The 13,096-nt window shown below is 42.8% G+C and overlaps 1 long non-coding RNA gene across 1 annotated transcript; it reads right to left on the bottom strand.

Annotated features, from left to right (window-relative positions):
• LOC109368262 lies at window positions 1-11,473 on the bottom strand. The gene is made up of 2 exons (XR_004160148.1): window positions 11,380-11,473; window positions 1-1,339 (listed from the first exon to the last, which is right to left on the bottom strand). It is a non-coding gene; the product is annotated as an uncharacterized LOC109368262 (long non-coding RNA).
• Window positions 11,474-13,096: the final 1,623 nt, after the last annotated feature.

Raw genomic sequence — 13,096 nt, 5'->3', positions numbered from 1 at the left:
TTTTTGGAAGAGAAGGGTGGTTTGGGTTGTTTGTTTGTTTTTATGAAGTTAGGTGGGAGGACTCCTTACTTTGTCTATGAGGCTTGTGGGTTTTGCTTGTTTGGTTTATTTTTTTATACCGGTTTCGTGCCCTGAGGGTAAGGCAAACGTTACGCAGTACAGTAAAAAAAAATTACCTTGGATGATGTATTTTTTTGCAAGCAGTGTTAAGAGTTATGCTAGATTGGTAATATTTTTTCAGCCTAAAATATATTAAAAATCTGTGATCACAAATGTTTTAAACTATCTAAAGAGAAAATTTGTATATTTGGGGGAAGAAAATAATTTTTACATAGCTTTTGTATGCAGATATTAAAATGTAATTATGAATATAGTGGGCATAGATAACTGTGTAAGCTTGAATTCTAAAAAAGAAAAAGCTTATAACTGAATGGTGGTCCTGGTCTCTCCTTCTCTTTGTTCCAGGCTGTGTAGTCAGTTCTGCCACTCAGCTCACACTGCTGCCATGGCAGAAGTAGGGCCCAGAGCGAGGTGTTGTGCTGGCACTGACCTGCTCACATTCTATCCGTCTGCACCCCTTCACTGCCTATCTCGTGCCCGATCTCCTCCCCTCCCTTGGGCGCCCAGCCAGTGATTTTCACTTCCCAGCTCTGTACATCGGCCAAACCTAACCCACTTTGGTGAGCTGTGATTTATGTCTCATTCAATTACAGTTTTTAAGGGAACGCCCTTTCTTTCTGTGTTTGTTCCCAGTCTAGATGGGGCTGTTGTGACAAGAGAAATACTCTTCTTGTCTCTTCACATTTTCCGTACCTCAGTCAGCTATCTGTCAGAGATCTCCTCGTTCAAATCTTCCCTCTACTCTCATGTTCCTTTGTGGTGTGGTCTCAAGGGGTCTTTCACTCCCTCAGCAGGTAAAGCAAAGCCTGGAGCCCAGATCCACAGTGATTACTTGGCCCGTCCCGAAGGGAAGGCGCTGAGCACTGCTGCCTGTGGGAATGGGGCCTGCCTTCCAGGGCCGAGGCTCATGAGGAGCGTGGGGGAAAGCAATGAATCCATGTTCTCCCTAAATTAAATCCCTTAAAGCACCTGGTTTCGGGCCCCCGAGTGTGGAGGTGCTGCCAAAGCCGAGGGCAGGTTGCTGTGCAGTGGATGTGGAAGTTGTGGGCTGTTCGGTCCCACCATGGAGCGAGGCACTGATCTGCTTCAGCACAGTTGCCGGCTGGAGGGAAGAAGGAATTCTGCTGCCGCAGACCTCACGGTGTTGGCTGTGACGTCTTCAGGCCTCATTGTTGGCAGTGGTGCTGGAGGCCGTGCTCACCCAGAAGTGGTTTGAGGTCTGTGGAGAGGAGCAGAAGTCTGTCATCTGCATCTGCTCCAGTACGTGTACATCATTGCAAAGGGCGAAATAGAAGGTGGTTCTTGACGGTGAGCATTGGGCACTGCCAGAATGAGTGTGACCAGAGCAGGCTGGTGCGAGTCACCCTGTGCACCCTGAGCCATTCTGTGCACAGCTGCACCAGGTTCTGCCTCGTGGGAGCAGCAGGTGAGACTGCTCTCCCCTTGAAAAATGGGCCATGTCTCGAATGCTTTCCTAGCATGGATTTACGAGTCTAACATTAAATACCTGAATCTTACCCTCATGGTCATGTGTGCAGTGTGGTGTGCCCAATAGCATCAGTGATGGAGAATTAACAGTGTTCATACAGAGTGCCTGCAGATTCACCGACTTTGAACAAGCAATAGTGAAATATTGGTGAGGTCCTCAAAGAAGACGGAAGTCTACTGCAACACCCTGATCTTTGGGTGCTTTGGGAAACCACAGGCCTGGAAAGGTGATGCAAGTTCAGCGCTACTGTACAGAGCCAGGGTGGATTTTACAGGGAAAGCGGTCAGTCTGTAAGTGAGTTTTGCTTGGAAAACACAGGTTAAAAAAAAAACACATCAGACAAGGACTCCAGCAAAAGCCATGAATGAGTGCTACCCCAGATGCCAGTGGAATCTGAACTTGCAAGAGACGGTGTGAGTGGATGATGGGGAATAAAAGTAGCTCAGAGCAGTATCCACCTGAATGAAGTAAAAAATAGCGTTGCAAACTCCACAGAAAAACAATGTATAAAGGGAAAAAGAAGTGTAGGTGCTCTGTAGCTGCAGGGTCTTTGATATGTACCTGCTCAGAGGTAGCAGCAAAAGGGGAAGAAGTTTTCTTTGCCGGACTAAGTATGAGAGCAGCAAGCTTTGTTGGCTGCTGCAATGGTAATATGGAAATGAGAGCCTGTGCATACTGTGCATACCTGAATGTATGTCTAAAGGTTACCAAAGGATTTGTCTAATGCTGAAAACATGTCCAAGTGAAACCTCAGAGACAGACTCCACTTTAAGGTGGAGGAAAACAGGAAAATAAGGAACCAAAGACCCGAAGGAAAAAAAAGAAAATACACCAATACAAAATATCTAAGGCTGCAGCAAGTCCTGGCAAGTAAGTGAAGATCTAGAGACAGTGGAGACAATGAAGGAAAGGAAGAGGAAGAGTATTGTTAGGAGAGCACAAGGATCAGACAAAATGTGCATATCCTGGGAGAGCAATTCAGCGCACACAATGACTTGATGTGATCCTGGCAATCCTAGGTTTGCTTTCTCTGGATGAAGGTATGCATAGTGGCTTTAGGCTGTCATTTTCTCCCTCCAGAACCTGGAACAAGCTAACATCACACCGTGGCTCAGTGCTCAGCACGCTGCAAAGGACTATCTGTGACAAGTCCTTTGCAGCTTGGGCAGTGGCTTTGATCACAGCCTGCAGCGGGGCCTCGTTAGCCAGGGGCTGTGATGAGGCAGAGCTGTGAGGCAGGGAGAAGTTGAAGGGTCAGCCCTCACCTCCTGACTTTGCACCACCCAGTTACAGGTGAGCACTTCAGGCTGGGACCCACTTGAGGAGGGTGAATTGTGCTGAGTCGCTGCATGGCCTCATTCAATCACAAAGTGGAGAGTGATAGATGAGTGTCTGTGTGGAAAAAATACAGATTACAGCCTGAACAGATGACTAGCCTGTGAAAAAGAGCTCATGTTAACTTGGAAGAACAAGTAAACTGCCTTTAGCTTCTGCATGCAGAAGTAACTTGTTTGCGAGTTGTAATTAAGTCTCCTTGCTTTCTGTGAATGACTCTGGTTATTCTGATATGTGATGCTTTATAGACTCCCGCTGTGATATATATGGCCACAGTGTTAAGGGGGTGAAATGGACATCTTGCCAGCCTGCTGCTGCTGGTATCTGCTGGGGGTAATCCCAGGGCAAACACTGTATCAGTCAGATGCCACCAGTACCGAGAACTTGGCAGACTGACCAGCCAGTAGCGTGAGTATACCTCTCTATTAAACTGAATGCTAACTTGCCTCTGCCTATTTTCTTTGGGGTTGGTAAACCTTTTGCAGAAGTGCTTTGGCATTGCAGTGTCAGAGAACAAATCTTGTGCAGCCTGAGGCCATTTGAGGCCAGGTTCTGGGCAGGGTAAGGTTGTTCCTTGCTCCTGGAATGTACGGGAGCTCGCAGGTCCCATCAGTTGCTTTCACAAAACACAGAAGAAAGTGTTCTGCTGCTCTCCTACAGAAATATATTCCACGCCTAGAATGGTGAGCATGAGCAACAGACCCTAAAAGGCTGAAGCCTGGTGATTGTTTTTTACCACACGTCTGGGCATTTCCTCCATGTGAATCACATCCCCCTCCCCAGGCACACTTTGGCTGTGAAGCTATACATATCAAACGCATGGCTGAGCTCCTCAAGGCACCAAATTTACCTTAGATCTTCTGCTCATGTCCACACAGATGCAGCCTGACTTAAGAGCAGAGCACAGCTGGTATCCAGCTTAGCAAGTCATAGTTGCTCCACCAAAGTCAATGTGGGACTGCCTGTAGCAAGGGAGGACCAATACACGAGTGACTGAGGGGCTGCTCTTGGCCTGCACTGTGCTGATGGATGGGGACAGGGCCCTGTGCTCCACATGTGCCTTGAGATACTGAGGATGTTAGGTACACTGCAGACATGGAGGAGTGCTGGATGCCTGTGAAGCTGCCATGATGCCCAGAAGCTCCAAGAGTGTCCAAGGATGGTAGAAAGTGTATCAGCACCCTCTTGCTAGATATCTGAGTCAGAGAAATTACCAGCATCTCTGCATAGATGCAGAATAAACATAGCCCAGAGGTATGGGCCATCCCTGGAAGTCATGCTGACACCAGAGATGAGATGAGAGGCAACAGAGCAGACTTCTCCTCACCAGGCTTACAGGTACAGTGCTGGAGACACCATCACTAACATGAGTCTGGAGGAAACGAATGGTGACAACAAGAACAAGCTGCTGCCTCTGAACCCTGTGCGCAAAGCTCAGGTACAAAGTACTGTTTATCAGGACTCTAGGGTTAAAATGAGTCAATGGTGGTTATAAAACTCCACATCATCCACTTGTCTGTGCTCCTCAGAGATATCCCGTCACCAGGGTTTCCAAGATGTGAGTAGTGCTGCCAACCCCCCATAGGGAGTATCAGTTCACAGGAAGAAGCCATTCCAACAGAGGCTGAGGGCTCTGAGCTCACTGCAGACACTGTGTTTGCATGGTAACTTCAGATGGAGCACAGGGCTAAAAACCCAAACTGGCTGATCCATCATCCCAACAGCCAACACTGATAAAACAGATGAAGACTCTCCTGATTGCCCTTTGAGCAAACATTCTTCTGGGACTGGCTTCTCATTTTAGGTGCCCAGGATAGGGGTAGGACCCCTCTCAATTTCACTTTTATTTAAAGTGCACAAAAATGAAATTAAGCCATCATTCAACATTAATCACATCTTGACACATTTCTAGCTTTGCTGATCTGATTTGCCTCCAGCATTGGCTTCAGGCAATTGAGTGCACCTACACACTTTATTTTCCCACACATTTTCTCCTGAACTAAGGATGATGACAGTGTTTCAACTCCAAAACAAAGCTAACAATTCTATTTATTTATGGTGAGAAAGGACACAGTATTGGGGATTTTAACTGGGAGTTGCCTGGGATGGGACAAGTGGCTGGACAACTAAGCCAGGTTTTTCAGTTACTTTCTGCATGTTTACGCCTCCCAATTAATATTTTATATTATATTAATATATAATTTAATATATTTATAATATTAATATACTAATAATATTTTTGTTATTGACATAAAGAAAAAAAGATTTTCTTCCTTTCTCTGGGCTTCAGAAAAGACTCAGGAGATGTTTGACTTCCACTGGTGAGTCCTTCTCAGCTGCTGTTATTTTGTGGTGTGTCTATTGAAGAGAAAGTTCTCCCCTCCCAGTTGAGGCAGTTTTCAAGCAGACAGGTTGTTCAATTATTAAAGGAAACACTTCCCTGCACTGACCAGTTGGCCATCGCTCCTGCAACTTTTACATTTTCTTTTTTTCTGCAGGTAGCAGTAATCTTGCCCTTACCGGAGGCCAGGGACCAAGGTCTTATAGATTCACAGAATCATGGAATCATTCAGGTTGGAAAAGACCTCTAAGATCACCTAGTCCAACTATCAGCCCATCCCCACCATGCCCACTGACCGTGTCCCTCAGTGCCACATCTACACAGTTCATGAACACCTCCAAAGACTGTGACTGCACCACCTCCCTGGAGTGAGGGCTCTTCTGAGAGTATGCTGGAGCTCTCTACAGTACATCTGCCCTCTATGAGTGTTACACCACAAAAAGTTACATTCTTGGTGAAGAGGAGCGTGGTGAGATTTTTGCTATTGCAAAAGCTCGCAACCAATTAGGAAAACCTCTGTTGTTGCAAGCTGTGGGATGGCTCAGGACTGCATTATTCTTGGACCAAATATCAAGTAGTTGAGCACTGAACACAAGAGCATATTCAGTGCTTTAATTTGCTTGATCCTAATTTTAGAAGTTGATGTAATATTATTGTATTGAGAAATCTGCTTGTTGCCTTCCTTCTGAGCTTCCATGGCATCCCCAAAATGGATACTGAGTGGTTTGTACTGAATTCTTCAATTTTTTTCCTGTCCCTTCAGGCCTGCTGGAGGTAGGGCATCAGGCATAAGTTTTGTATGAAGCAAGTGATCACCGACAGTAAGATCTAAGCCTTGGATCTGTTTTAGTAACAGTTCTCCTGTGCAGGAGAACAGGGACACAGCACTCACTCCACATGCTGTAGACCACTACCTGACATTTCTGAGAGAAACTGTAGAAGAGACGGGAATTGAAAGATTTTTCTTCAGCCACTTTTTTGCCCAAAATCTTGCCAAAACTACAAAAGTCACAGAATGAGGAAAAATCCAGCTAATCGAAACTACAGCAGATCCCAGGACAAGGAGCTTGCCAAAATATATGTTGACCAAGATTTAGAAATTAACTACTCAAACTTACCCTTCTGCCTCCTGTGCAAAGTCTTTGGTTTTTCACAAGTTTTGCAAGGAATGCTGTCATTTTTACAGATGAGTTTTGCCCAAACCAATAGCAAAAATGACTGGAGAGCTGAAAACTCCTGAAGTGAAAAACAGGAAACTCTTACACCACAGGAATCCTGAATGCTCAGTTTAAAAAGGATTCACTGATTGGAAAATGATAAATATTGACTTGAGGGTTATAAAAATAATAGAAGTTCAGAAAAGAAGATGCGAGATCAATTTTTTCAAACAAAGAGTGAAGCAATCCAGCTAAATGTGTGTTTTGCCATTCATTGGAGGAAATCTGAAATCCTGTGACTATGCAAAAAGCTTGATATATGACAAGAGCTCTAAACTGAGGAACTCAAATACTGAGTTTCATATGGCCTCTGAAGCTTGAAAAATAGCAAAGCAGGCCATAAAAGCAAAAAAATGTCCTATTACACTCTTCAAGTGCCAGACAGGCTCTCCAGAAATAGGAACAGATCTCAAATGTCTGCCACAGCTCCAGTCATTGCTGTGTTCTCTCTGGACATAGAATAGAACTGAGTAGAATCATAGAACAGAATCACCAAGGTTGGAGAGTACCTCCAAGATCATCCAGTCCAACTGTCCACCCATCACCAATGTTTCCCACTAAACCATGTCCTTCAGTACAACATCTACACGTTCCTTGAACACCTCCAGGGTTGGTGACTCCACCACCTCCCCTAGCAGCCCATTCCAGTGCCTGACCACTCTCTCAGATAAGAACTATTTCCTAACGTACAACCTGAACCTTCCCTGGCACAACTTGAGGCCATTCCCTCTAGTCCTATTACTAGTTACCTGGGAGAAGAGGCCAACTCTCACCTCACCACAACCTCCCTTCACGTAGTTGAGAGAGCCATGAGGTCATTCTTGAGCCTCCTCTTCTCCAGACTACATCCCTGAAGCTAAGCAGAGGACTGGTGTTCAGGGATCCTTTGTTCCTGCCTGGATGCTAGAAGATCCCCAAAGTCAGTAGGAAAGCTGAGGTAATACAGCCATGCTTGAACTCTACTGTCCATTGACAAGCCTACCTGAGCTCAGAAGTCAATATCCTTCACAGCCTGGCACCACTGACCTCATCTATTACTGCACCTAGGAAAAAGAGACAGAGACAGTCTGAGGCTCCTGTACTACATCCTGCTGTGTTCACTTCATGGGATCATACAGCAACATAGCTCAGCACACTTCAACAGATTTACAACTGAGATTGACACCAAGACACAACCACCTCCCTCAGAAATGTGGGAGCCTAAACAGGCCCAGGTCAAATAAGAGACATCTCTAGCTTGAGCTCTAGCTCCATGGGCTTCCCTGCTCTCACAGCTAGCTGAGGGACTGCTCTTCTCACTCAAGGCCCAGGTCCCAGCCCGTCCTCAGCCCAAGCCACACATCAAGAGGGAGCAAACTACAAACATGCTAGCTGAGAATATTAATTCCCAGCTTGACTTTGCCATCGTAGAGGCCAATGTTCAATTTTCATCCTGTCCCTACTCTATCTCACAGCATTTAGAGGGCCCATGCTGCCCTTCTCAACATGGCAAAATCACATCTTTATTTCCCTTAGTCAATTTATTCTCTGTTATTCTGCTTTTCTACATGTGATGTATTCCTTACATGTAGGTATAACTTCCATGATATGTACGTGCTTTCCTGGACAGGCATAATGCTAAAGCCATTAAATCCACATTAAAAGTCCTGTTTTTTTGCCTGTAGTAATACACTAAATTGTTCATCACATATGGTTTATGATTATGTTTTATTCACCTAGGAAGAGGGGGATTTATGTAGAAATAATTGATAAAATTAACTATCTGGGAAATCTTAGGTAGAATTTAATAATATCCTTAATATACTTTCATTCTTTAAATCTGTAAATAGTTCCTATTATTTCTTACCCTTTTGTATAATAGGATAGGACCTGTTACAACCAGACTCAGTGCCAGGCTTGCCAGTATTTCGAGAACATGAAAATCTCAGCTTGAATCTGATCCAGCATGTCATGGAAGGAAATCCACTTCCAGGTATGCAAGAGAGCTGAGTCCAGCCAGTGTGGGGCTGGGATGCTGGGCATTTTGTTGCTGGCATCAGGCTAAGCCAATCTGCCTCTTCTGGCTTGTGGGGTCACTGACCAAAAAAGAGCTCTTCTCCCTTTGTTTTCAATATATTTTGAAAAAAGTACTTTGGGAGCAAACTAACAGTCTTTTCCCAACATGTGACACCTGATGGATCTAAAAAATATATGGAAAGAACAAGTAAGACTTTGTGTAAGTGCCAGTCAGCACATGTCCTCAAAAGCAGACCCTCCTTCAAGCATTATCTGTCTGGTTTGAAGCAATTCAATACAAGGAAAAGCTGTGTAATGAGAAGATACAAAAATGGCAGAGAGAATGTATATCCTCCTGCCCGTTGAAGATAAAGAGATGCAAATAGCCTGAGCTCTGTTACAGCAGTTACAGTAAATAAAGCACAGAATCAGAAACCAGAGAAGCTTCTAATAATAACAACTCATTAATTAAAATACCCAAAACATATGGACAGCAAAGAAAAGGAACATACTGTGAGGAAAGGTTCATATCAGAAGAGTATAAAGAAGTTATTTCTTTATTTGGAACCCTCTCATTTTTTCCTTTTACGATGCTGTTTAATACCATAAATAAATTAGGTTATTCCTTTCTCATTAAGAAAAGGTAAGAGAGAGACGAGAAAAAGAGTCAAATGTTTTTAAAGACACATAATTGATAAAAAGGTGGCACAGTTTAGCATCAGTCATCCGAACTCCTTTAAAGAGTACACAACTGAGAAGTGACAGCTTTGGTTGCATCTCACACATTTGCACATAGATTACCAAACGCATCCATACTGCACTTCTACCCTTTTCCAACCAAACAACATTCCCTCAGCTGGTAAGACCTTCACTTCTCCTATGCCACACTAACAAAAAGGAAAATTGCAAAATATTGTTATTTCTCCAAAGATTTAAGTCTCCTAATATCCAGCTTTCTTTCTCCACACCATACTTTGCAAATCCTGACTTCGAGACCTTTTTGCAAGACATTTTTAAGGCACATTCCAGTTGCGGAGTGATCTGGCTCCACCAAGTGACAATTGCTGTTATTGCTTGTCTACACCCGGAGTGAAGACGGCACAGATCTGACCCTAGACACAGTAATAAGGCAGTAACTAATGATGGTATTTCGTTGAAGAGCTTTCATCTCCATTAGTTGATGCCCTCCAGATTATTTTGCTGTGGTTGAGGTTATAAATGAAGGCGCTATGGGGCTGAGAACTATTTATTTTTCTCCATTTATGTTGGACAATACTGAAAACTGTTCTACAAAAGTGACCAAGTTGTTTGGTATTGCGACAGTTAATATCTCTGGAACAAATCACAGCGGGATAGAAGGGTTTCAGAGAAGCAAACTGTTTTCCAGAAAGTTCTGAGCCCTCCAGATGATGGGCAAGATCCATCATACCTCTAGAAATGTGATGAGAACATGAGGAGAGTGTAGAAATGACCACACTACGTGGTCATCATGCAGAAACCTGAAAGAACGTGCATTTGGAGACTCAAACAAAGTGGAGAAGCTTCCTAACATGCAGCCAGGAGTATGGATGATCTCACATCTATTTTGTATACAACCCTTTTTGAGAGAAAAGGTGGTCTGAAAGAAAGGAGTGAGGAGGCTGAAGGCCAGGGACACATTCTTTATGAGGCAGTGAAACAGATTGCTTTAGAAGCCCACTTCACAAACCCACTCACAGACCTCACACAACATTTCTTACAAGTATGAAAATGAAGAAAAAAAATAGATGTGCTGAGACTTGGAACCACTGTGATCAGATGCTGGCATTTGGTGCTTTTGTGACATTGCTTATTCTCTATTTAATGGGAAATCTTACTACGGATAGTAGAATTTCCTCTGACATCATTATCAGTTGCATTTTCATCATTTTGGGTGAGGGCAGCTACAAAAGAGAGGGAGCAAAACCCTTTTCTTTAGTTTGGAGGTGTCCTTCAGTGAGTTACTAGCAGAGACAACCATTGCAAACCCACTCATAAGACACGCACTGGCACAAACACAAACACACAAAAATAGGATGAAAAGATGTAAAAGCCATTACAGGTGCATTTAATACCTTAGGTACTATCGTTCCTTCTGTTATGGTCCCTAGCTTACAGTGGAGAATATGAGCATGGATGCGTGCTAACAGACAGCACAGTTTCTGCACTCTCAGTTACACAGTTACAAAGTGTGTGAGGTGAAAGGAGAGGCAAAAATGACTCAGAAAGCAGTGCATGTGTACGTGTGTGTGTGTGGTGGGGTATATGTGGGTGTGATGGTGTCTGTGGCATGCTTTGAGTTGAAGATATTGGGAAACTTTTGTTTATTTGCTTCTAGCTTTATGCTTATTGCTGCCATGTGATGGCGAAAGCCAGGCCTCTGGTCAACTCATGGATGATTTAATGATATATACTCAGTGAAAGAATTCAGAAGAAACACTAACGTGCATTTCACTGACTTCAGTTCCTCCCTTTGCTCACCCTTGTAGTAATATACACCCTACTATTCCATTACGTACAACATCAGTGTTATTAATTTGTATATGTGTTTTTGCAACAGTGCTGTGGGATTACTGATTTTTATCTGAACTTAAAATGGCAGTTTCTGTGGCTACTTAAGCCAGTTAAAGTATTAATAATAAATTATGTCTGTAGCAGAAGAGACAACTGTATCCAATCTATGTAATAGCTCCTGTATATATATTCTCTGGAATTTCAACCATAAATCTATCAAAGTATTTATTAATAGTTTTACCTGCTTATTTACTCCAATGAAAAATTGCAAGTGTTTCAAAACAAATCTCCACATCAAGATGGTATTATATTTAATGCAGCTGTGATGATTTAAAGCACGTGAATTTTACCTTAACAAGACATATGTTGGCTCATCTTCAGTTAACTCACACTTGTTTGCTTCTCTGGTGTATGTGCGGATTCATTGCTGAATATTCCGAAGTATTTCACTGAAAGTGAAAAACATAAGATGCCTATTTCCAAAAATTTTAGCAGTAGGAGCTAAAATGATATTCTGTAACTCCAAAGGTGGCTGAAAGCACAACAGCCCAGCGAGCCATTCACTAAGCAGTCTCTGCTTCTATCCAAAGGACAAGAACAAAGAGGATACTTTGCAGTATTATATTTGCTACTCTGCATAACAGACCTTATGTTCGCATTTTTTCTCCATTTTCACACTATACACCTTCTTGTACCATCATAGTTTTCAACCCACCCCTTGCTTTGATAGAAGTAGTGAAATACAGGTTACATCTACTCTTCTGACTAAGCTGAGCTACCTTCATGCTTTTACGTCATCACCACACAGTTGCCTATGCAGGGGCTGACTATGAGGCAGCTGAAGCCATGGCTGGATATCCTAGCTGGGATTCTGAAGGCCTCCCAGCTGCCTACAACAAGAACTTACTGTGGGACACCAGAGCATGGCTGCCCTTCTGCCCTGGCAGTTCCTTGCATGATCAACGTGTATGACCAAAAATGACTTCACAAAACCAAACACAGTGGGTGTAATTGTCTGACAAGGCAAAGCGATTTAAGTTTTCCTTTGATGAAGTCAGTAGAATTTTAAATTTATTTTCTACCAAGGACTGGTTTATCAATTTGTTTTACAAAGGTCAAATAAATATATTATAGTTCCTCTTATTTGAAGACTTTGATCATGGAATCAACCAAAGCAAGCAACTAATATCACATAGGGTATTCCAGATCCAACTGCTAGTTTAGATGGGAAAAACAACCTCCTGCCTTAAAAGCCCATTAGTTAGCCCTCTAACACAATGTGTTGGATAAGAACATGTAGCACCACACCCAGAAACAAGATCCAACAAGAAGTGCCTAGAATGCTCCCAGAACCACAGCTCTGACTCTTCTAACGTCACGTATACACGTGATGCAACTCTGTCCACATGCCTCATTGACATGAGGTCAAACCTGAGCTGAGATTGCATTTTTTAATCCTCCAACTCCAGTCACTGTAACAACTTTTTTCCACAGGAATACACCTACTTGTGATAAACAAACCCAGACAAAATATTGCATCAATCTTCATAGACAAAAACATGAATTTGCTTACAGTAAAGGATACGTGAGCAGGAAAGATTCACTTACCAGTGACTAGATGATCTTGGAGGTCTTTTCCAACTTTGGTGATTCTATGACTCTAGGAGACATAAACAGTACCAGATAATAAAGAGGAGGTAGATTGTATGTAAGTTATCATGGTAAGAAAGAAATACAAATGTTTTAAGATATAAGTAATGTAGAAGTAAGTGCAATTTGTTAATAGCTTAAACAAAAAAGAGATTATTAGAAAATAGAACATAGGTGTTTAGAAATAAAACTCAGAGTGTTTGAGAGCTGTAATAATATTTGTCACTGCCACTAAAAGCAGTAGTAAAAATAAAGTGATAGAAAGTTATTTTATCTTGATAAGCAAACTTAGGAAAAGGAGCTAGTTACAAGGAATGACTTCTGGATGGCAAAAAATAAAGAAACCAAGCACAGTTCATTTAACCATAGTCAGTATATTCATGTCAAGCACACGGTTGAGTAATGGCTAAAAGACTT

This window comes from Meleagris gallopavo, chromosome 6 (genome assembly GCF_000146605.3).
Source record: "Meleagris gallopavo isolate NT-WF06-2002-E0010 breed Aviagen turkey brand Nicholas breeding stock chromosome 6, Turkey_5.1, whole genome shotgun sequence".
Taxonomy (NCBI): domain Eukaryota; kingdom Metazoa; phylum Chordata; class Aves; order Galliformes; family Phasianidae; genus Meleagris; species Meleagris gallopavo.
The sequence above is the reverse complement of the archived record's forward strand: the minus strand, read 5'-3'. Positions and strand labels throughout refer to the sequence as shown.